The sequence below is a fragment of the Oryx dammah genome, unplaced genomic scaffold (assembly GCF_014754425.2).
Source record: "Oryx dammah isolate SB20612 unplaced genomic scaffold, SCBI_Odam_1.1 HiC_scaffold_23, whole genome shotgun sequence".
NCBI lineage: Eukaryota > Metazoa > Chordata > Mammalia > Artiodactyla > Bovidae > Oryx > Oryx dammah.
The window spans coordinates 61390778-61417282 of NW_024070207.1; the positions used below are offsets into that span (position 1 = coordinate 61390778).

General features: G+C 36.7%; 1 pseudogene; it reads left to right on the forward strand.

Annotated features, from left to right (window-relative positions):
* The first annotated feature begins 23950 nt into the window (after positions 1-23950).
* LOC120881899 lies at positions 23951-26170 on the forward strand (annotated as a pseudogene).
* Positions 26171-26505: the final 335 nt, after the last annotated feature.

The window sequence follows — 26505 nt, forward strand, 5'->3', positions numbered from 1 at the left end:
ACACGCTGTGAGCGGGGGCAAACCCAGTGTGGCCTAGACACTGTGAGCACTCCCCACACACACCAGTGATATTTGTTTGCAGTGTTCCTCCCTCCCCACAGCACAAGTGAGACTAAAAAAGTGACCACCTTCGTCCCCTTGTATCAGGGCAGAAAGTAGACACTGAAGAGACTTGCAAACAGAAGAAGCCAAAATGAACAGAGGGAACCACTTTGGAAGTGACAGGTACAACAGATTAAAACCCTGTAATTAGCACCAACTACATTGGAAGGGGGCCTATAGAACTTGAGAAGAAGTATAAGCTGAAACAAGGAACTATCTGAAACTGAACTGACCCCACACTGCCTGAAACAGCTCTTGAGAAATTCATAGATACATTTTGTTATTATCATTTTTAATTTTTTTTTAATATTTTTAAATTTTAAGTCCTTTGTTAACCCTATAATTTTCATTTTTATAGCCTATTACTTTGCCCAAAAAAGACCCTATTTTTAAAGCAAATTTCATATATATTTAATGTAAATGTATAAAACTCCAACCAAATAACAGAGTGGAACAATCAATGAAGAAATCAAGAGAAATCAAAAGATACCTAGAAACAAATAAAAATTAAATACAACCTGGCAAAATGTATGAGATGCAGCAAAAGCAGGGCTAAAACAGAAGTGCATAGAAATGGATGCCTACCTCAACAAAACAAGAAAAAATTCCAAATAAAAAGCCTAATTTTATACTTCAAAGACATAGAAAATGAAGAACAAAGCCCAAAATTAGTAGAAGGAAGGGAATAACAAAGAGCAGAAATAAATAAAAACTAGAAACAAATAGAAAAAAATCAATGAAATCAAGTGCTGAATCTTTGAAAAGACAAAACTGACAAAATTTTAGATAGATTCATCAGGAAACAAAGGCAGAGAACTCATAAATAAAATCAGAAATGAAAGAAGAAAGGTTACAACTAATAAGGCACAAATGAAAGGAGTCATAAGAATAATAACAATAACAATTCTTCTCAATCTTTTTCAAAAGTAAAAGAGGAGATGTGGCCAGCTTTACCTTAACACCAAAACCTGATGGGGACACAACAAATGAAAAAAAATTACAAGTCAATATTCTTAATGAACACAGATGCAAAAATCCTCAATGAAATACTAGCCAAAAGTACATGCTAAATCACTCAGTTGTGTCCAACTCTGTGTGACCCCATGGAATGTAGCCCACCAGGCTCCTCTGTTCATGGGATTCTATAGGCCAGAATACTGGAGTGTGTTGCTATGCCCCCTCCAGGTGATTTTCCTGACCCAGGGATTTAACCTTCATATCTTGAATCTCCTGCACTGGCAGGTAGGTTCTTTACCACTAGTACCACCTGGGAATTCCAGCCAGAAATATGCAACAATAAATTAATAGATCATACACTATGATCAATTATAATTTTATTCCAAGGAGGCAAGAATGTTTCAACACTCACAAATCAAACAATGTGATATATAGCATTAACAAAATGAAGGATAAAAATAATATGATCAATTCAATATATGCACAAAAAGCATTTAACAAACTTTAACATCTATCTATGGGATTCCCAGAGAAGGAAATGGCAACCCACTCCAGTACCCTTGCCTGGAAAATCTGATGGATGGAGAAGCCTGGTAGGCTACAGTCCATGGGGTCGCGAAGAGTCGGACACGACTGAGCGACTTCACTTCACTTCACTTCACTTATGGGCTTCCCAGATAGTGCTAGTGGTAAAGACCCTGTCTGCCAATGCAGGAGACTTAAGAGATGTGGGTTCAATCTCTGGGTCAGGAAGATCACCTGGATAAGGGCATGGCAACCTACTCCAGTATTCTTGCATAGAGAATCCCATGGATAGAGGAGCCTGGTGGCTACAGTCCATGGGGTCAAAAAGTCAGACATAACTGAAACAACTTAGCACCCACACATGCAACATTTATCTATGATAAAAACTCTCAACAAAGTGTGTGAAGATGAAATGTAGTTAAACATAATAAAGGCCATAATAAGACAAGCCCTGGAGAAGGAAATGACAACCCACTCCAGTATTCTTGCCTGGAGAATTACAAGGACAGAGGACCCTGGTAGGCTACAGTCCATGAGATCACAAAGAGTTGGACACAACTGAGCAACTAACACACAAGACAAGCCCACAACAAACATCATACTCAATCATGAAAAGCTGAAAGCATTTCCTTTAAGATACAAAACAAGACAAGGGTGTTTACTCTCACCATTTTTATTCAACAAAGTATTAGAAATCTTAGCCAGAGCAATTAGGCAAGAAAAATAAAAGACATTCAAATTAGAAAGGAAGACGTAAAACTGTCACTATTTACAGAAAATAGTATCATTATATATATATGAAGTCCAAATGAGTCAATCAAAAAACTGACCTAATAAGTAAATTCAGCAAAGATGCAGGATACTGAATCAACATGCAAAATATCTGTTGAGTTTCTATAAACTAACAACAATCAAAAAGAGAAATTTTCTAAAAATCCTATTTATAACTGCATCAAAAATGATAAAATACCTAGAACAAGTTTAACCAAATACATGAAAATGCTGTACAATGAAAACTATAAGAAATTAATGGAGTAAATTGAGGAAAACACAAATAATTGGAAAAAATTTAGTGCTCATGGATTGGAAGAATTAATATTGTTTAAATGATTATAATACCTAAAACAGTCTAGAGGTTCAAGGCAATCACTATAAAAATTCCAAAGGCATTTATAACAGAAATAGAACAAACAGTTCTAAAATTTGTTACAGGCATCATTTTCCCTGATTTCAAACTTAAATACAAAGCTATAGTAATCCAAGTACTATGGTATTGGCATAAAAACAGACATACAGAACAATGGAATCAAATAGAGTCCAGAAACACCCATGCATTATGGTCATTTAATTTCCAACAAAATAGACAAAAATATACAGTGGGAAAAGTATAGTATCTTCAATAAAATATGTTGAGAAAACTGGATCAGTTCAGTTCAGTCACTCAGTCATGTCCGACACTTCGCAACCCCATGAATCGCAGCACGCCAGGCCTCCCTGTCCATCACCAACTCCTGGAGTTCACTCAGACTCACGTCCATCGAGTCAGTGATGCCATGCAGCCATCTCATCCTCTGTCATCTCCTTCTCCTCCTGCCCTCACTCCCTCCCAGCATCAGAGTCTTTTCCAATGAGTCAACTCTTCACATGAGGTGGCCAAAGTACTGGAGTTTCAGCTTCAGCATCATTCCTTCCAAAGAAATACCAGGGATGATCTCCCTCAGAATGGACTGGTTGGATCTCCTTGCAGTTCAAGGGACTCTCAAGAGTCTTCTCCAACACCACAGTTCAAAAGCATCAATTCTTTGGCACTCAGCTTTCTTCACAGTCCAACTCTCACATCCATACATGACCACAGGAAAAACCATAGCCTTGAGTAGATGGACTAATGTCTCTGCTTTTCAGTATGCTATCTAGGTTGGTCATAACTTTTCTTCCAAGGAGTAAGCGTCTTTTAATTTCATGGCTGCAGTCACCATCTGCAGTGATTTTGGAGCCCAGAAAAATAAAGTCTGACACTGTTTCCACTGTTTCCCCATCTATTTCCCATGAAGTGATGGGACCAGATGCCATGATCGTTGTTTTCTGAATGTTGAGCTTTAAGCCAACTTTTTCACTCTCCTCTTTCACTTTCATCAACAGGCTTTTTAGTTCCTCTTCACTTTCTGCCATAAGGGTGGTGTCAACTGCATATCTGAGGTTATTGATATTTCTCCTGGCAATCTTGAATCCAGCTTGTGCTTCTTCCAGCCCAGCATTTCTCATGATGTACTCTGCATAGAAGTTAAATAAGCACAGTGACAATATACAGCCTTGACGTACTCCTTTTGCTATTTGAAACCAGTCTGTTGCTCCACTTCCAGTTCTAACTGTTGCTTCCTGACCTGCATATAGGTTTCTCAAGAGGCAGGTCAGGTGGTCTGGTGTTCCCACCTCTCTTAGAATTTTCCAGTTTATTGTGATCCACACAGTCAAAGCCTTTGGCATAGTCAATAATGCAGAAACAGATGTTTTTATGGAACTCTCTTGCTTTTTTTATGATCCAGCAGGTGTTGGCAATTTGATCTCTGGTTCCTCTGCCTTTTCTGAAACCAGCTTGAACATCTGGAAGTTCACAGTTCACGTATTGCTGAAGCCTGGCTTGGAGAATTTTGAGCATTACTTTACTAGCGTGTGAGATGAGTGCAATTGTGTGGTAGTTTGAGCATTCTTTGGCATTGCCTTTCTTTGCGATTCGAATGAAAACTAAACTTTTCCAGTCCTGTGGCCACTGCTGAGTTTTCCCAATTTGCTGGCATATTGAGTGCAGCACTTTCACAGCATTATCTTTCAGGATTTGAAATAGCTCAACTGATATTCTAACACCTCCACTAGTTTTGCTCATAGTAATGCTTTCTAAAGCCCACTTGACTTCACATTCCAGGATGTCTGGCTCTAGGTGAGTGATCACACTATCTGAAAATAGACTATTATCTCACATTATACACAAAAACAAACTCAAAATGGATTAACGACTTGAGTGTAAGACCAGAAAACATAACTTCTAGAAGAAATTTTAAGCATTAATATCCTTGACCTTAGTTTTTGTGTGTGTGTGTATTTTTTTCTTTTTTTTTAATTTTTATTTTTAATTTATTTTACTTTTTTATCAATGATTTTTTTGATGTCACACCAAAAGAAAAGGGACAAAAGCAGAAATAACAAATGCGACTGCATCAAATGAAATAGCTCCTGTGCAGCAAAGAAGATATTAGTAAATTTAAGTCACCCAACTGAATGGGACAAAATTGCATATCATACATATGATATGGGTTTAATAGCCAAATATACAAAGAACTCATACAACTCAATAAAAATAAAACAATTCAATTAAATACCCATGGCTGTTTCATGTTGTTGTATGGCAAAAACCACCACAGTATTGTAATTAGCCTCCAATTAAATAAATGAATTTTTAAAAATGATTAGAGAACTTCAGTAAATATTTTTCCAAAAAAGACATACAGATGTATATGTACATTAAAAGATGCACATCACTAATCAAAAGAGAAATGTGTATTCAAACTGCATCTGTTCAAGTGGCTATAATCAACAAGACAAGAATAACAAATGTTGAAGAAGATGTGAAGAAAAAGATATCCTTACACATATAGGTAGAGCCATTATGGAAAACAGTATGGAGGCCCCACAAAAATTAAAAATAGAACCACCGTATGCTCCAGCAATTTCTCTTTATCCAAAGAAAATGAAAATACTCATTCAAACAGATATATGCACTTCCATGTTCTCTGCAGTATTAGTAACAATAAATAAGATACAGAATAATCCACATGTATATCAATGGATGATATTATTCAGCCATGAAAAGAATAAAATCTTGTCATTTGTGACAATAATGATGAACCTTGAGGACATTATGCTAAATGAAATAAGTCAGTCAGAGAATGACAAATATCACATGACTTCACTTATGTGTGGGATACAAAAAGAAAACCAATTCATAGAATATAGAGTACATATTGGTTCATGCCAGAGGTGGAGGGTGACAGGTGTGCAAAACGGGTGAAGGGAGTCAAAAAGTACAAAGTACCAGTTATCAAAAAAGTCATTGGAATGTAATGTATACAGTGACATATATATTTAATAATACTGTATTGCATGATTAAAAGTTGCTAAGACAGTAGATCTTAAAAGTTCTCATCTATCTGGAGATGATGATAGATAGATACATAGATAAATAGATAGATAGATAGATATGGAGATGGATGTTAACTATTTACTGTGGTGACCTTTCCTCAGTACATTTGACCCTTGAACAACATGAGTTTGAACTGTGAATACCCACTTAAACTTGATTTTTTTTCAATAAATACCCATAATCAGCCGTCTGTATTTGTGGGTTTCACATCCACAGATTCAACCAATCACAGACTAAAATTTCCACCCATGGTGAGTTGAGAACCTTGATCCAAAACTCAAGGACACAGAGGGCTGACTATGGGTCTTGAGCACCTGCAGATTTCAGTATATGTAGTGGCTCCTGGGGCTAATCCCCTGCAGATACTAAGGGAATGACTGTATATACAAATATTGAATTTAAAAAATTAATAATTTATAATGTTTGTTAAATGTGAATTTATATAATATTAATTATTTTCATAGTAAATTTGTAGTAAAACATAAAATCCTCATGCAGTAGAGCTATTTCATTTCTTAGGGTTTGGCACAGAGATAATAACAGACCCCTTCTTGATTAAATTCTTAGATAATATTTTTTCAGTATGTATTCTGCTGTCTTAGAAAGTGTAGTCTAATTACTATAATTGTACCTTTGTTTTACAATAAAGACACTGTAGGATTTTCAGGGCATTATCCTGAAAATCAAAATGCTGAGTAAAACTATAGCTGCCCATGATATAAAAGACTGAACTACCTGGGTACCAACTTTGAGACAAACCCAGAGGTTCCTATTTTCAACATTTAAGTCTACATTATTGTGATATTTTAACAAAAATTCTGTAGTCTAAAATAATTACAACAAAGTATAGCATGTAGCTAATTACATTTTATGATAATAAATGTATTAGCTCAGACTGCCATAAAAATAGCATAGACTAGGTGGCTTAAACAACAGAATTTGTTTTCTAACAGTTGTGGAGGCTGAAATTCTGAGATTAGGGTGCAAGCAGGCTCAGGTTCTGGTGAGAGCTCTTTCTATCCTGACTTTCAGACTGCTGCCTTCTTGCTCTGCCCTTGCATAGGAAAGAGTGAAAGACTTCTGGCCTATCTTCCTCTTCTTATAAATACAGTAAGCCTATTGAATTTTGGGCCCCACATTAATCACCTCATTCAACCTTCATTATCTCCTAAAGACCCTATCTTCAAACACAGTCATAATGGGGGTTTAGGTTTCAACACATGAATCATAGGGGAACACAATCTGTCCACAATCTGTCCATAACAATCAACAGCAATCTCTGCTATACCCACTAAGTCCTTCACTAATTTCTTCACCATAATTTTCAAAAATTGAATTCTTATAGCAGGCAAGGGAAAAACTAGGAAAGATTATCAACACTAGGAAAAACATCTGCAATAACATTAAAATCATATGGTATAGCTTATTTTCATAATAAAAGACTAAGATGCTCAGTATCCTCTGTGATCACTAATGCCTCTGAGATATGTTGTCAAAAGGCTACTTATTCATGACAAATTGGCATTACAAATATATTTCACCAACCATGGAACATTCTGTATGTGTCTAAATAGCCTAGTAATTAAATATCCATTATTTTCCTGTGCTTATCAACAAGGAACAGAATTTTCTAGCCTCTACCTACTATGTATATAATTTGAATTACAGATAAAGGAAAAAGAAAGAAATGGGAACAAAAAATTAACTATAGTTTCTGCCATCTTCCCAAGATATAATATATTTATTTCCTTGAAAATATGACTGGGCCTAAAACAGAGAAAACATTTTTTGAATTTTTTAAATGCTACAAAATGTTCTGCATTACCAAGTATTAGAACTTGTTAAACTTCTGTGCATCAAATGATCTTTCAAGCAGCAGCAACCAGTTTATTTCAAGCTTTTTCTTATGATTTAAAACTAGGAAGTGTTCACCGGCTCTCCTAAGAAGAGAAGTTAGTGTGAATAATCATGTTTTGTTTTATTTTATTTATTTATTGCCAATCTACAATGAACCTACTAAGTTAAGCTAACTGACACCTTGAGGTTCTCAAGGCAAATTAACCGGTAAAGGCACAACCAAGAGGTTATTAAGTGTATCATACGATTTTGTCTTCTAGTGTTAGACATTCAAGGCCTATGAGGTCATTGTTTACGTATTTATTGATCTTTAAAAGATGGTGTTGTCCTCATCTGATACAATATCCCTGGCGGTATTATTCAGCCATGATGACACATAACATCAGATTCAAGTAACAGAACCCACTGCTGAACAGGAAAAAAAGTATTGTAACTTGAAAGAGAGTGGAACAACTAGATAACAGTGAAGGTTGCCTCTTCCCTCTGAAGATAAATATAATAACTGCTACAGGGAAAGCTGTAGTATTATGCAGAAATTTTCCACAGTTCCTGGTTTTCCTAAATGAGCCTGCTAATGTGAGATAAGGAAGTAAGCCTTGCTTCCAAGAATTAATTGTCAGTGTAAAAGATTTAGGCAAAACATCACTCCAGAGCCTTAGAGTGAGGTAACAGAGAAACAAGATAGAACAACTCCTTAGATTTGCTTATCATCTCTCACTGGCAACAGCAAATGACAACAATACAGTAGTTATTCTTATTTGAAGATATATCTTTGGACTTCACTCAGAAAAAAAAGCAATTTCTGGGCCCCTATCAGAAGGATTTACACAAGGATGTCATATAGGAGAATTAGTTATAGAATTACATGTAATCTTCACGTTTGACCAAGGGGAAGAGTCATGGGTAGGAGACGGAGAAATTACAAGTTCTTCCTTTTCATGCCTTCACTGAATGAACTCCAGATGAACTTTGGGAGAATAGAGAATGATACCAGAAAGATGGTCTAAAGGAAAATAAGGAATGGTGAAGACAAGAAGGATGTGTGGGTTCAGCTGAATATTTTCAGTATAAAATAAATACATCTCTGTATAAAATCATGATGTCAAATTTGGGGAGAAGGAGCAGGTAAAATAATGAGAGGTTGACTGAAGCTAATAGGTTTGAAGTTCCAAATTGTTTGGAAAAGGATATAATGGTTCAGATTTAGACTATAGAATTAACTGTTTAGGGTTAAATTTCCAGAAAAATTACAAAAAGAATAGACTATATATATTTCAAAGGAGTGGAGAGGAAAAGGTATAGGAAAAACATATTTAAAAGACTTGGACTCTGTGGGAGAGGGAAAGGGTGGGATGATTTGGGAGAATGGCATTGAAACATGTATATCATATATGAAACGAATTGCCAGTCCAGGTTTGGTGCATGATACTGGATGCTTGGGGCTGGTGCACTGGGACGACCCAGAGGGATGGTATGGGAAGGGAGGAGGGAGGGGGGTTCAGGATGGGGAACATGTGTATACCTGTGGCAGATTCATGTTGATGTATGGCAAAACCAATACATTATTGTAAAGCAATTAACCGCCAATTAAAATAAATAAATTTATATTAAAAAATAAATAAATAAAAATACTTAAAATTTTACTTATTTGAATATTTAGCATATTTTTAAACAGGAAATAAAACCTAGAAAAAGCATTGAAATAATTATATCAGTTCAGTTCAGTCACTCAGTCCTGTCCAACCATTTGCAACCCTATGGATTGCCTGGAGTTTGTACAAACTCATGTCCATTGAGTCAGTGATGACATCAACCATCTCATCCTCTGTCGTCCCCTACCCCTCCTACCTTCAGTCTCTCCCAGCATCAGGGTCTTTTCCAGTGAGTCAGTTCTTCACATCAGGTGGCCAAAGTATTGGAGCTTCAGCTTTAGCATCAGTCCTTCCAATGAATATCTGGGACTGATTTCCTTTAGGATTGACTGGTTTGATCTCCTTACAGTCCAAGGGACTCTTAAGAGTCTTCTCCAACAGCACAGTTCAAAAGCATCAATTCCTCGGCTCTCAGCCTTCTTGAGGTTCCAACTCTCACATCCATGCACGACTACTGGAAAAAACGATAGCTTTGACTAGAAGGAACTTTGTTGGCAAACTAATGTCTCTGCTTTTCAATATGCTGTCTAGGTTGGTCATAGCTTTTCTTCCAAGGAGAAAGTGTCTTAATTTCATGGCTGCAGTCACCATCTGCAGGAATTTTGGAGCCCAAGAAAATAAAGTCTGTCACTGTTTCCACTGTTTCCCCATCTATTTGCCATGAAGTTATGGGAGCAGATGCCATGATCTTAGATTTTTGAAAGTTGAATTTTAAGTCAATTTTTCACTCTCCTCTTTTACTTTAATCAAGAAGATCTTTAGTTCCCCCATTGTTTTCTGCCATGAGGGTGGTGTCATCTGCATATCTAAGGTTATTGATATTTCTCCCAGCAGTCTTGATTCCAGTTTGTGCTTCATCCATCCTGGCATTTCGTATGATGTACTATGCATATAAGTTAATATGAAGGGTTACAATAGACAGCCTTGACATACTCCTTTCCCAACTTGGGAACTCCTTTCCCATTGTTCCATGTCCAGTTCTACTGGTTGTTTCTTGACCTGCATACAGATTTTTCAGAAGGCAGGTCAGGTGGTCTGGTAGTCCCATCTCTTTAAGAATTTTCCACAGTTTGTTGTAATCTACACAGTCAAAGGATTTGGCATAGTCAATAAAGCAGAATTAGATGTTTTCCTGGAACTCTCTTGCTTTTCTATGATTGAACGGATGTTGGTCATTTGATCTCTGGTTCCTCTGCCTTTTCTAAAATCAGCTTGAACATCTGGAAGTTCTCAGTTAATGTACTGCTGAAGCCTAGCGTTGAGAGTTTTGAGCATAACTTGGCTAATGTCCGAGATGAGAGTGATTGTAGGGTAGTAAGAACACTCTCTGACATTGCCTTTTTTGGGGATTGGAATGAAAACTGACTTTTTCCAGTCCTGTGGCCACTGCTGAGTTTTCCAAATTTGCTGGCATACTGAGTGCAGCACTTTTAGGATTTGTAAAATCTCAACTAGAATTCCATTACCTCCACTAGCTTTGTTCATAGTGATGCTTCCCAAGGCCCACTTGACTTCACTTTCTAGGATGGCTGGCTCTAAGTTAGTAACCACACCATCATGGTTTTCTGGGTAATGAAGATATTTTTGTATTGTTCTTTTGTGTCTTCTTCCCACCTCTTCTTAATATCTTCTGATTCTGTTAGGTCCATAATGTTTCTGTTCATTGTTTCCATCTTTGCATGAAACGTTCCCTTGGTATCTCTAATTTTCTTGAAGAGATCTCTAGTCTTTCCCATTCTATTGTTTTCCTCTATTTCTTTGCATTGATCACTGAAGAAGGCTTTCTTACCTCTCCTTGCTATTCTTTGGAACTCTCCATTCAGATTGGTATATTTTTCCTTTTCTCATTTGTCTTTTGTTTCTCTTCTCTCAGCTATTTGTAAGGCCTCCTTAGATAACCTTTTGCCTTTTTCAATCTTTTTCTTGGGGATGGTCTTGATCAATACTTCCTGAACAATGTCATGAACCTCCATCCACAGTTCTTCAGGAACTCTGTCTATTAGATCTAATTTTGAATCTATTTGTCACTTCCACTGTAAGAGATTTGATTAAGGTCATACCTGAATGGTCTAGTGGTTTCCCCTATTTTCTTCAATTTAAATTTGAATTTTGCAATAAGGAGTTACAGTCCTGACTGTAATTCAAAAATTTGAATTTTGTAATAAGGAGTTACAGACTGACTGAGCTACAGTCAGCTCCCAGTCTTGTTTTTGCTGATTGTGTACAACTTCTCCATCTTCAGCTGCTAAGAATATAATCAGTCTGATTTTGGTTTTGACCATCTGGTGATGTCCATGTGATGCCCATGTGAAGATTCATCTCTTGTGTTGTTGTGAGAGGGTGTTTGCAATAACCAGTGCATTCTCTTGGCAAAACTCTGTTAGCCTTTCCCCTGCTTCATTTTGTACTCCAAGGCCAAACTTGTCTTTATATGAATAATTATATATAATATAAACATTTATTATATTAATAATTTTAATAAACAAATAATAAATTCACAATTTCAAAGGCAAAGACTGTTTAACTCTGGATTTTAAAAAATTGTGCAATATGGTATTTATAAGAGAGAGCTAAGGCACAAGGACAATGAATGATGGAATGTAAAAAGGTAGGAAAAGAAATAACCTGATGATAAGATAGCTGGTGTAACTATTTTACTATAGAAAAAATAGATTTTAAGACACAAATACACACCTTTCTGAATGGAGAAGTTATATAAGTCTGAAAAATCAATATATTGTTCAATATGTGAAGCAACTGAAACTGTCATATATTACTGATGGAAGTATAACGTGATTTGACCTCTTTGGACAACTCTTGTATTACCTATTAAAACTAAGTATACGCCTATCATATAAGTTAGCAGTTCTACTCTTTGGTGTATATCCAAGAAAATGAGGGCATATGACCACGAAGACATGTATGATAATACTCACAGTATGTTTATTTTTTATACCATTATAGTTCCTCTATTCATATCATAAATAAATGAATTTTGGCATGTACAAGCAAAAAAGTACAAACTTCTAACACATGCAACAACATGGATCAATCTTACATACATAATTTTGAATGAAAAAAGCCAGACACAAGAAAATATAAACTGTACAATTCCATTTATATGAAATTAAGGACAAGCAAACTATCTGGCATTATAGAAGTAAGAATATTAATTATTTCTGGAGGGAATACTTTGGGAAGTGGCACAATGGAACTTCTGGGGATGTAGGAAATGTTCTGTATTTTTATCTTTGATATTATACAACCATATACATATATAAATTCATTGATCTATACATGAAAGTTGAATGCATGTATATTACTTCAATAAAATAATTTTAAAAGATACACACACTCACAAACATGAGTTAGTTAGAATAAAGACACACAACAACCCCTCTCCTGAAGTGACTGGTGTCTATTAAAAATTGTACTAAAATCCATTAACTCAAATACATCCAAACAAGTCCCTCCTTTTTACCTAACTTGATCTACCATTTTGTTGTGACTGCTGATCCCTTCAGAAAGATTTTCAAAAAAGCAAGAAGAAAGACATTCATAGGGAGAGGAAACGAAAATGGATAAAAACAAGAATAATTTATTATCATAAAATTATCAAGCATTAGACAAATAAAAATATGAAAATGTATCCCAAAATAATACAAATATTGGAATATAATCAGTATTTTACATACAGCACTTTGTAACATACAAAGTACTTCCACAGGCATAAGGTTGCTAGCATGTGAAATGACAGCAATTGTACAACAGGCTGAACATTCTTTGGCATTGCCCTTCTTTGGGATTGGAAGGAAAAATGACCTTTTCCAGTCCTGTGGCCACTGCTGAGTTTTCCAAATTTGTTGACATATTGAGTACAGCACTTTAACAGCATCATCTTTTAGGATCTGAAATATTTCAGTTGGAATTCCATCACCTCCACTAGCTTTGTTCTTAGTAATGCTTCCTAAGGTGCACTTGATTTTAGGCTCCAGGTTCTCTGGCTCTCAGTGAGTGATGGTTATCTGGGTCATTAAGACCTTTTGTTGTATAATTCTTCTGTTTTTCTTGCCAATACAGATATTGTTTATATCCTCACTTGAAGAATAAATAGAGCGTGCTGGACACTTATACTGAAAATATCACTCCTATAAATTCATCCTATAAAAGAAATATTTATAAAGGAAGGAACAAAACACTGAATTGTGCTTAGCTTCACATAAAAATACTTAAATGGTGAAAGTACATATGACCTTCCCTTTTGGCTCAGTGGTAAACAATCCGCCTGCCAATTCAGGAGACATGGGTTTAATCCCTGGGTGGGGAAGATTCCCTGGAGAAGAAAATGGCAAACAGCTACAGTATTCTTGCCTGGGCAATCTCATGGACTGAGGAACCTCGCAGGTGTCCATGGGATCGCAAAATAGACACGACTTAGCAACTAAACAACAACAAAAGTACATACATTTTGACCTAAATATCAAAATCTGTACCTTCAAGCACCTGTATCAGAGCATGTCCTTTCCCTTTTACAATTATATAATAAAGAGATCTTTTCCCCATTCTCAGGAAGGTTAGACAGCCACTTAATGCCTACAAATACAGCACAAAAATATATCTAATTGTGGTATCCCTTGAAGCAAAAAATTTTTTTTTCTCATTCAGAAATGTTACTATCCTCATAGAGGAAACTCAAGTTCTATGCTGAAGAAAAGCTAACACTTATTAAATGCTAGGGATTCATTAAATGCTAGAGAAACAATATGAGAGGATAAACGGATTTGTACTTTGTGTAGAGATCTTAAAAACACTTTTTCTTTGTCTTTAACAACAGAAAATTGTACAAAGTATTACATCTCTGCAAAGTTTAGTTTTGCTTTAGTTCATATACTCAAAACTTATTTTACTGAATGCTGGGTATTATATGAGAAATATGTAGTAATTATTTTTCACTCTGCTTAACCACCCTTATTTTTAACACTTCTCTATTGTGTTTCAGTTTGCCTGACTCTCGAGGTCTTTGTAGGTGTTGATTATTTTCTATAGTATTCTATTGAGAAGACAGATACAAACAAATCTAATTTTAAAAATAAGTAATATCTCCCTCATGTCTCCCATTTGTTATTATAGCCAACCTGTGAAAGTCACAACCTTCTCCATCACTGTACAATGATTTAGAAGTAAGAATGCAGTCAGTGGCATAAAGGAAACTCCCATTTAAACTATATTACAAGTGAGAAGGTGAGAAATAAAAGGATAAATAGGAAGAATAGCTCTGCCTTTGGATTAATGATGACTTAGGAAGGTAGTCAGGTGACAGGATCAATCTCTTTTAAAATAATTGATACACTTCTTCCAACTTGTTCTATAAGGCCTCTAGCTCATCATGTGCTATGGTGGGCTTGAACTAGTGCCTGGAGACCTGCATGCATCCACTATCAAAAACAAATACTTGGCTTCATGACTTATTCCAGAATTATTGAGTTCACCTTTTAGTGACTCAATTTCTCTATTTTCTAAATTAACCTCTTGATATAGAATATTCACTAGTGTAAAGGTAACAGTTAGCCTAGAATCTTAAAAGAACTTACTAGCATCTGTGTATCTTCAATACTGCTTCACTGAAAAAATTCCTCCCCTTTGATATTTGCAACTTTGAAACAAAGCTAAATAGAAAGAAAGATGTTGTTCAAAATATCTCTGACTACCCTTTATGCCAATCACTGTATTTTGTGTATAATTTATGCTAGAAAAATGTGTTGACTGAGCCAATGAATGAGCAAAAGACATTAAAAATAAATTTGTTAATTAGACTTGATTCATTTTATGAAAAGTATTGACATGAGGGAACTTAGAACTTAATGCCAGAGATATTTAATAAAGACCTCTCCCCAAAATGCTTTAATTCTCTATTCAGTTACTGTTAGAATCGAATCACACAGTTTACCAATAAACTGCAATAAATGCCGAAATCCTGAAAACTGTACATGTTGTAAAAGGAAAAAGACATAACTGGACATGTTTAGGCAGGTAAAATTATCTATAAGCATATACAGGCATATGTCATTTTATTGTACTTTATTGTGCTTCACAGATACCACTTTTTTATTTTTTAGAAATTAAAGTTTAGTGACAACTCTGCATCAAGCAATTCTATTGGCGCCATTTTTCCAACAGCATTTATTTACTTCATGTCTCTGTGTCACATTTTGATAACACTTAAATGTTTCAAACTTTTTCATTTTTACTATATTTGTTACAGTGATCTGTGATCAGTGATCTTTGATGCTACTACTATGAATTACTGAAGGCTCTAGTTTTTAAGCAATAATGCTGCTGTGCACTTAATAGACTACTGCTTCTGTTGCTAAGTCATATCAGTCATGTTCAACTCTGTGTGACCCCATAGACGGCAGCCCACCAGGTTCCCCCATCCCTGGGATTCTCCAGGCAATAACACTGGCGTGGGTTGCCATTTCCTTCTCCAGTGCATGAAAGTGAAAAGTGAAAGGGAAGTCACTCAGTTATGTCCGACTCTTAGCGACCCCATGGACTGCAGCCTACCAGGCTCCTCCATCCATGAGATTTTCCAGGCAAGAGTACTGGAGTGGGGTGCCATTGCCTTCTCCATAATAGACTACAGAATATTATAGATATAAGTACACTGAGAAATCAAAGACAGAATAGTATAAATATAACTACACTGAGAAATCAAAAAAGTTGAATAATTCACTTTATCATGAAACCTGGTTTTATTATTATTTTTTTAATTATTTAATTAATTTATTTTTTATTTTACTTTACAATTCTGTATTGGTTTTGCCACACATTGACATGAATCCACCACGGGTGTACATGAGTTCCCAAACATGAACCTCCCTCCCACCTCCCTCCCCATAACATCTCTCTGGGTCATCCCCGTGTACCAGCCCCAAGCGTGCCGTATCCTGCATCAGACATAGACTGGCAATTCGATTCTTACATGATATTATACATGTTTCAATGCCATTCTCCCAAATCATCTCACCCTCTCCCTCTTCCTCTGAGTCCAAAAGTCCGCTATACACATTTGTGTCTTTTTTGCTGTCCTGCATACAGGGTCATCATTGCCATCTTTCTAAATTCCATATATATGTGTTAGTATACTGTATTGGTGTTTTTCTTTCTGGCTTACTTCACTCTGTATAATCGGCTCCAGTTTCATCCATCTCATCAGAACTGATTCAAATGTATTCTTTTTAATGGCTGAGTAATACTCCATCACTCATTATTAGATCCCTGGTTTTTTGCAATGGTTTACAGTGGAAACAGTGACAGACTTTTATTTTTTTTTGCTCTAAAATCACTGCAGATGGTGACTGCAGTTCATGAAATTAAAAGATGCTTGCTCCTTAGAAGAAAAATTATGACCAAACTAAATAGCATATTAAAAAGCAGAGACATTATTTGCCAACAAAGATCTGTCTGAGTCAAAGCTATGGTCTTTTCAGTAGTCTTGTGTGAATGTGAGAGTTGGACCATAAAAGAAAGTTGAGCACCAAAGAATTGATGCTTTTGAACTGTGGCATTGGAGAAGATGCTTGAGAGTCCCTTCGACTGCAAGGAGATCCAACCAGTCAGTCCTAAGGGAAATTCATTGGAAGAACTGATGCTGAAGCTGAAACTCCAATACTTTGGCAAAACCTGATGTGAAGAACTGACTCATTGGAAAAGACCCTGATGCTGGAAAAGACTGAAGGCTGGAGGAGAAGGGGCGACAGAGGATGAGATGGTTAGATGGCATCACTGATTCAATGGACCTGAGTTTGAGTAAATTCTGGGAGTCGGTGATAGACAGGGAGGCCTGGAATGCTGCAGTCCATGGGGTCACAAAGAGTCAGACACGACTGAGTGACTAAACTGAACTGACTGAACTGGAACCCAACCACAGTATCTCCTAGTATGCCAATATAAGAAAAGTTGCCTCTGGTTAGTGGAATAATAGGGATTATGGATGATTCTTTATGATCTGCTGGATCATAGATAAAGCAAGACAATTCCAGAAAAACATCTACTTCTGCTTTATTGACTATGCCTAAGCCTTTGACACCCATACCAGTGTTCTTGCCTGGAGAATCCCAGGGACAGGGGAGCCTGGTGGGCTGCCGTCTATGGGGTTGCACAGAGTTGGACATGACTGAAGCAACTTAGCAGAAGCCTTTGACAGTGTGTATCACAATAAACTGTGGAAAATTCTTCAAGAGATGGGAATACCAGACCACCTTACCTGCCTCCTGAGAAATCTGTATGCAGGTCAAGAAGCAACAGTTAGAACCGGACATGGAACAATAGACTGGCTCCAAATTGGGAAAGGAGTATGTCAAGGCTGTCTATTGTCACTCTGCTTATTTAACTGATGTGCAGAGTACATCCTGAGAAATGCCAGGCTCTATGAAGCACAATATGGAATCAAGATTAGCAGGAGAAACATCAATAACATCAGATATGCAGATGATACCACCCTTTATGGCAGAAAGTGAAGAGGAACTAAACATTGTCTTGATTAAAGTAAAAGAGGGGAGTGAAAAAGCTGGCTTAAAATTCAACATTCAAAAAAACAAAGATCATGGCATCTGGTCCCATTACTTCATGGTAAATGGATGGGGAAACAGTGGAAACAGTGAGAGATTTTATTTTCTTGGGCTCCAAAATCTCTGTGGATGATGACTGCAGCCATGAAATTAAAAGACGCTTGCTCCTTGGAAGAAAAGCTATGACCAACCTAGACAGCATATTAAAAAGCAGAGACATTACTTTGCCAACAGAGGTCCATCTTGTCAAAGCTCTGTTGTTTCCAGTAGTCATGCATGGATATGAGAGTTGGATGCTAAAAAAGGCTGAGAGCCATGGAAGTGATGCTTTTGAACTGTGGTGTTGAAGAAGACTCTTGAGAGTTCCTTGGACTGAAAGGAGATCCAACCAGTCAATCCTGAAGGAAATTAGTCCTGAATATTCATTGGAAGGACTGATGCTAAAGCTGAAGCTCCAATACTTTGGTCACCTGATGCAAAGAACTGACTCACTGGAAAAGACCCAGGTGCTGGGTAAGACTGAAGGTAGGAATGGTAGGGGCCGACAGAGGATGAGATGGTTGGATGGCATTACTGACTCAATGGACATGAGTTTGTGCAAACTCAGGGAGTTGTTGCTAGACAGGGAAGCCTGGCGTGCTGCAGTCCATGGGATTGCCAAGAGTTGGACAGGACTGAGCGACTGAACTGATCTGAATGTATAATTCCTACTTTCTTATTTTTTCCTCGCCATGTTTTCTTAATACACAACAGATGTTACTTGTATGTTATTATATACATTAAAATGTTCATTAAAGTTATATGCAATTGGCAGAACTAAGTTCCAACTAATGACCTTAAAAGAAGCATTATTTTTAGAAAATTTGTTTCCAGATGAATCCAGCTGGAAGGTACAGTCTATATCAATTCAAAACTAAAACATCTTCAATAATGAAAAAATCTTGTAAAGAAATATATTTTATTAAGTGGCACCTTCGCTGAATTTAAGTTAATGTTGTGCTGTGGTATGTGACTATCAGACACAAAGCTAGAGAGTATTCAGTGGAGCTCTGCTTGGGAACACAAACAACTGAATTCCCATACTTCATATGAAGATTACTTCACAGTTAATATATACCTAACTTTCACAATATACCATCTTGAAAAATAGTTTTATATTTTTATCTCCTACACTTCTATGCAAGTAAGCCATCTTCCTTATAGGTAATTAGCATCTACCATACCATATTTTCCAGGTATGCAAGCTGATTTAAAAAAAATATTGGAAAGGATTGGTACTAACAGTTTAAGAAATTAGTGAGATTCACAGTTAAGAAATTAGTGAAACTCACAGTTAGTGTCAAGCAGTCTTAAAGCAGGTAGTGATTTAGTGACAAGCAATAGATTCAAAGAGTTTGTCAGGGATTGTGTAATAAGAATACTGAAATTATCAACTGATATCAGCTTTCTTCCTCTCTTTTTTTTTCTTTTCTTTTTTTGGCCATGCTATGTGACTTATGGGATCTTAGTACCCCAATCAGAGACTGAACCCCGGCACTCAGCAATGAAAGCTCAGAGTTCTAACCACTGGAATGCCAGAGAGTTCCCTCCTCTCCATTTCTTGACTCTCCTTTTATCCTCCCTCCAGCCTGCCTGAGGCCAGGGAATAACATACCAAATAAATCCTTAAGCTGAATCTATAACTATTCTAAGTTGATTCAATTCAAACTGAATCTCCCCCTAATTTTTGGTGTATCTTTATATCTTATTAAGGAGAAATATATGTCCTCTCTGATGAGAGAGGTTATTTTACATACTGAAACTATTTTTTCTCATTATAACTGTATACAAGTTATTCAGGCATTCCATTCATATCATATATAAACATTCTTTAATGCATCCCTGAAAATCATGGTTTGGTGTACTTGTCAAAGGTAGAATTATTTTCAATTTATACAAATTTGTAATTTGCATGAAGTTTTACCATTTTGCAAAGCTGTGTAGAGCTCCCCTGGTGGCTCAGATTGTAAAGAATCTTCCTGCAATGCAGGAGACTTGGGTTCAATCCCTGGGTTGGAGGACCCCTTGAAGAAGGGAATGGCTACCCACTCCAGTATTCTTACCTGGAGAATTCCATGGACAGAGGAGCCTGGTGGTTTATAGTCCATGGAGTAACAGAAAGTCATGCATGACTGAGGGAGTTAACACTTTCACTTTGACTTTTCATGGTCACTCTAACAAAGCAGAAGCAAATTGGTGACATAAAATATCTTTGATTTAGTGCTGGATGTTGTCTTTTTCAGAGAATAAGCAAATGCATTATAATTAACTGCAAGATTAAAAAAATAACTTTATCAACTATCTGCATTTTAGAATGTAGAAAATTACTTCATTCAAGGACAGAATTAAAAGGAATATGACCACAAGGTACCTGGATCACAAACTGAGTTATATATCATTTTGTTTATAATTGACATGAAAGATACTTGAATGCTTGAAAATTGCATCAGACATGCTCTACATTCTATTATTTCACTAAGATATAAAACTCAAACCCATAAGGACTTCTGATTTCTAGTCTGGAATGTAAATATCTTGGAAGTCATTGCTCTATCTTCACAAAAATAAAAATCTGAACAAACTGAAAACTCAACAAGTCTTCCTAGATCCATCATAAAAGCAAGGTCACAGGGCAAACTGCTGCCCCCAAATATTTAAAGACCAACAATTGGATAAAGAGAATCAAAGCTTTTTCAAAAGTATCACCTTCATTATGAGCAGAAACCTTCCTGGGAACCAATAATGGAGTAGAAAAACCTAGAGTATAACTGAATTGCTGGAGGGTCATTGTGGATATGCATAAAAGTTTAAAACTCTCGGGGAGAGGTACTAGTAATACAGAGCTCCTCACATTTTTGTGAGTTTTACCAACAGGAGCCCTACTGGGTTCTTATAGTGAATATCAAAGAAAAAAAAATTTATGCTTCAATCAGGGAAAGGGGAAAAGGAATGTTTTTAAAACAGACCACAACATTTAGCTCTTGCTGTTGTTCAATCACTCATTTGAGTCTGACTCTTTGCAACCCCATAGACTGCAGAATGCCAGGCCTCCCTGTCCCTCACCATCTGCCAAAGTTTGCCAAAGTTTGCCCAATTTCATGTCATCATCAGTGATGCCATCCAGCCATCTCATCCTCTGACACTGTCTTCTCCTTCTACCCTCAATCTTTCCCAGCATCAGGGACTCTTCCAATGAGTTGCCTGTTCACATTAGATGACCAAAATACTGGAGCTTTGGCATCAGTCCTTCCAACGAGTACTCAGTTTATTTCCCTTGACATTGGCTGGTTTGATCTTCTTGCTGTCCAAGGGACTTTCAGGAGTCTTCTCCAGCACCACAGTTCTAAGGTATCAAATATTTGGTGTTCTGCTTTCCTTACCGTCTATCTCTCACTATCATACATGACCACTGGGAAGACCATAGTCTTGGCTATATGGACCTTTGTTGGCAGAGTAATGTTTCTGCTTTTCATCACACTGTCTGGGTTTGTTATACCTTTCCTGCCAAGACTGAACTCAAGAAAAAATATTTACTCTACTAACATCTTACCTATTGGAGTTTTGATCAGACTCTAAACTATTTGCGTGTGTGTGTGTGTGTATTAGTCATTCAGTCCTGTTCGACTCTTTGTGACCCCTTGGACTGTAGCCCACCAGGCTCCTTTGTCCATGGAATTCTCCAGGCAAGAATACTGAAGTGGATTGTCATTCCCTTCTCCAGGGGCTCTTCCAAACCCAAGGATCAAACCCAGGTCTCCCACATTGTAGGCACATCCTTTATTGTCTGAGCCACCAGGGAAGCCCCTAAACTACTTGGGGAAGTGAAATAGCTTTCTCCAGCATGCTCTATCTTCCAGGTGGGGATGAGAATTTCCAGAAACCATGAGCTATTCTGTCCCACTAAAGGTGGAGAAAAACACTAAGAATTACCTACAAAGGTCACAGCCCAAGGTCACAGGCTCACCAAAGCTAAGGCCTAATCATAGCAATATGAATGCTTCCTTTTCCCTTAAGTTGTATCACTAAATCACTAAAGACCTATTTGCCAGAGTTCCCTTCACCCAGTACATCATGTCTAACTTTCAACAAAAAAATTACAAAACACACTAACAGGTGAAAAAAAAATGTTTAAAGAGACAGAGCAAGCCTCAGAACCAGACTTAGACATGGCAAAGTTATTAGAATTATCATACTGAGAATTTAAAACAACTATGTTTAATTTGCTAAGGGTTCTAATGGAAAAAGTAGGCAACATGCAAGAATAGATGAATAACATGGAGAAATGAAAATGCTAACAAAGATTCAAAAACAAAGGCAAGAGATCAAAAACATTGTAACAGAAATGAACAATGCCTTTGATGGCCTCATTAGTAGACTGAGGAAAGAACCTCTGAGCTTGAGTATATGTCAGTAGATACTTCCAAAACCTGAAAAACAAAGAAAAAAAGATGAAAAATAATATCCAAGAACTGCTGGACAATTACTAAAGTGTAACATATGTGTAATGGGAATACACATATTCTGAAGAAATAATGACTGAGAATAGTCAAATATTAATGTCAAACATTAAACCACAGATCCAGAAATCTCAGAAAACACCAATTAGGATAAATTCCCAAACAAACAACACTTCACCTAGCCATATCATATTCAAATTGCATAAAATCTAAGAAAAGGAAAAAATCTTTAGAGGAGAAAAAAAAAAACAGTTTACCTACAGAGGAGTGAATAAAAGAATTATATCCAACTTCTTAGAAAATATGCAAGCAAGGAGAGAGTATTTAAAACCTTCAGAGGGAAAAAGCATGCTAACCTAGAATTTTTTATCTCGTGAAATTATCCTTCAAAAGGGAAAGATAAATAAAGACTTTCAGGCAAAAAAAAAATGGGGAATTTGTTACAAGAAATGTTAAGAAAATTTCTTCAGAGAGAAGGAAAATGATGGAGTCAGAAGCTTGAGTCTATATAAAGAAAGGAAGAGTACTGGAGAGGGAATGAGTAGAAGTAAAATATAAACTTTTATTTTTATTACTCAAAATTGATCTAAGAGATAACAGTTTTCTGAAAATAATAATAGCAAAATATATAGAATATATATAACTAGTATATAAGTGAAATTGATAACAGCAAAGATATAAAAGAATAGAGAGATTAGGACTATTTTGTTATTATAAGATACTAGCACTAACCAGTGATATAGTATAATGTCATTTGAAAGTGGACTTGAATTAATTTTGGATGCATATATACATTGCAAACTCTAAGGCAACTGTAAAAATGTTTAAAAATATAATTGAACTTAGATAAGACAGAAAACAAAATCATATAAAATGCTCAACTGACAGAAAAACCAAAAAAAAAAATGTGAACAAAGAAAAGGGGGAATAAATAGAAAACCATAACAAATATAGTAGGTATCAATCAAGATATATCAGTAACAACTTTAAATGTCAATGGTTTTAAATACACCAATTAAAAGAGACTGTCAGAGTAAATCAAAAAACAAGACCCAATGGTTTGTCTATAGGAAACACTAGTGTACAGGTACATACAAAATAAAAGAGAAAGCTATGCTAAATTTACACTAATCAAAAGAAAGCTGAAGTAGCTATAATAATTTCAGGTGGAGTTGAATTCAGAGCAAGGAGTTATGTAATGATAAAAGGTTAGTTCTCCAAGAGGATGTAACAATTTTTAAAGTGTATGTACCTAACATCACAGCATCAAAACACATTAGGCAAAAAATTATATAAGTGCAAAGATAAAGAGAAGAATTCAATAGTATTTAGAGCCTTTAACATCCTTTTATCCAAAAACTATAGTTCAAGCACCAATGAAATCAATAAGGACTTAGATGAACTCAACAGCACCATCAATCAACCACATATAATACCTATAAACTACTGCATCCAAATATAGCAAATTACACATTCTTCTGAAGCTCCCATGGAACATTCATTAATATAGACCATGTCTGAGATCATGAAACAGACATTAACAAATTTAAAAGAGCTCTTTTTCATGGCACTTCGGAGGCTGTCAGCTGCTTCAGAATGAAGCTGAACATCTCTTTCCCGGCCACTGGCTGCCAGGAGCTCACTGAAGTGGATGATGAATAAAAACTTCGTACCTTCTACGAGAAGTGTATGGCCACAGAAGTTGCCGCTAACGCTCTGGGTGAAGAATGGAAGGGTTATGTGGTCCGAATCAGTGGCGGGAATGATAAGCAGGGTTTCCCCATGAAGCAGGGTGTCTTGACCCATGGCTGAGCTCACCTGCTACTGAGTAAGGGGCATTCCTGTTACAGAAAAAGGAGGACTGGAGAGAGAAAGCACAAATCTGTACAGGGTTGCATTGTGGATGTCAATCTGAGTCTTCTCAATTTGGTCATCGTGAAAAAAGGGGAGAAGGATATTCTTGGACTCACTGATACTACAGTGCCTCATTGCCTGGGTCCAAAAAGAGCTAGCAGAATCCGCAAATTTTTCAATCTCTCTAAAGAAGATGATTTCTGCCAGTATGTTGTGTGAAAGCCCCTAAACAAAGATGGTAAGCCAGTTGAGCTATTTCAGATCCTGAAAAATGATGCTGTGAAAGTGCTGCACTCAATATGCCAGCAAATTTGGAAAACTCAGCAGTGGCCACAGGACTGGAAAAGGTCAGTTTTCATTCCAATCCCAAAGAAAGGCAATGCCAAAGAATGCTCTAACTACCACACAATTGCACTCATCTCACATGCTAGTAAAGGAATGCTCAAAATTCTCCAAGCCAGCCTTCAGCAATACATGAACCATGAACTTCCAGATGTTCAAGCTGGTTTTAGAAAAGGCAGAGGAACCAGAGATCAAATTGTCAACATCTGCTAGATCATTGAAAAAGCAAGACAGTTCTAGAAAAATATCTGTTTCTGCTTTATTGACTATGCCAAAGCCTTTGACTGGGTGGATCACAATAAACTGTGGAAAATTCTGAGAGAGATGGGAATACCAGACCACCTGACCTGCCTCTTGAGAAACCTATATGCAGGTCAGGAAGCAACAGTTAGAACTAGACATGGAACAACAGACTGGTTCCAAATAGGAAAAGGAGTATGTCAAGGCTATATATTGTCACCCTGCTTATTTAACTTATATGTAGAGTACATCATGAGAAACGCTGGGCTGGAAGAAGCACAACCTGGAATCAAGATTGCTGGGAGAAATATCAATAACATCATATATACAGTTGACACCACCCTTATGGCAGAAAGTGAAGAGGAACTAAAAAGCCTGTTGATGAAAGTGAAAGAGGAGAGTGAAAAGGTTGGCTTAAAGCTCAACATTCAGAAAATGAAGATCATGGCATCCTGTCCCATCAGTTCATGGGAAATAGATGAGGAAACAGTGTCAGATTTTATTTTTCTGGGCTCCAAAATCACTGTAGATGGTGATTGCAGCCATGAAATTAAAAGACGCTTACTCCTTGGAGGGAAAGTTATGACCAACCTAGAGAGCATATTCAAAAGCAGAGACATTACTTTGACAACAAAGGTCCATCTAGTCAAGGCTATGGTTTTTCCAGTAGTCATGTATGGATGTGAGAGTTGGACTGTGAAGAAAGCTGAGCGCCAAAGAACTGATGCTTTTAAACTGTGGTGCTGGAGAAGACTCTTGAGAGTCTCTTGGACTGCAAGGAGGTCCAAACAGTCCATTCTAAAGGAGATCAGTCCTGGGTGTTCTTTGGAAGGAGTAATGCTAAAACTGAAACTCCAGTACTTTGGCCACCTCATGCGAAGAGTTGACTCATTGGAAAATACTCTGATGCTGGGAGGGATTGGGGGCAGGAAGAGAAGGGGACGACAGAGGATGAGTTGGCTGGATGGCATCACTGACTCGATGGATGTGAGTCTGAGTGAAATTTGCGAGTTGTTGATGGACAGGGAGGCCTGGTGTGCTGCAATTCATGGGGTCTCAAACAGTCAGACATGACTGAGCGACTGAACTGAACTGAAGAAATCTAGGACTAAAGCATCCAAGATTCAGCGTCTCATGACTCCCCGAGTTCTGCAACAGAAACGGTGGTGTATTGCTCTGAAGAAACAGCATACTAAGAAAAATAAAGAAGAAGCTGCAGAATATGCTAAACTTTTGACCAAAAGAATGAAGAAACCCAAAGAAAAATGGCAGAAACAGATTGCCAAGAGATGGAGGCTGTCCTCTATGAGAGCTTCTACTTCTGAGTCCAGTCAAAAATAAGATGTTGTAAGAGTAACAAATAAATAAGATCAGACATCATGAAAAATTTTAAAAGAATAAAAATCATGCAATGTCTGCTCTCAGAAAATCTTGGAATTAAGTTGGGACTCAATAACAAAGATATTTGAAAAATTCAAAAATGTTTGGAGATTTAACAGCATACTTCTAAGTAATGCTCTGGATAAAATTGGATATTTCCTCCCAAATTTTTTTAAATTTCTTGAACTAAATGAAAATGAAAGTATAATTTATCAAAATTTGTGCAATGCAGTGAAAGCAATGATTAGAGGAAGATTTAGAGCTAAGAAAAGTAATATATATATATATGTGTGTGTGTGTGTGTGTGTGTGTGTGTGTGTGTGTGTGTGTGTGTG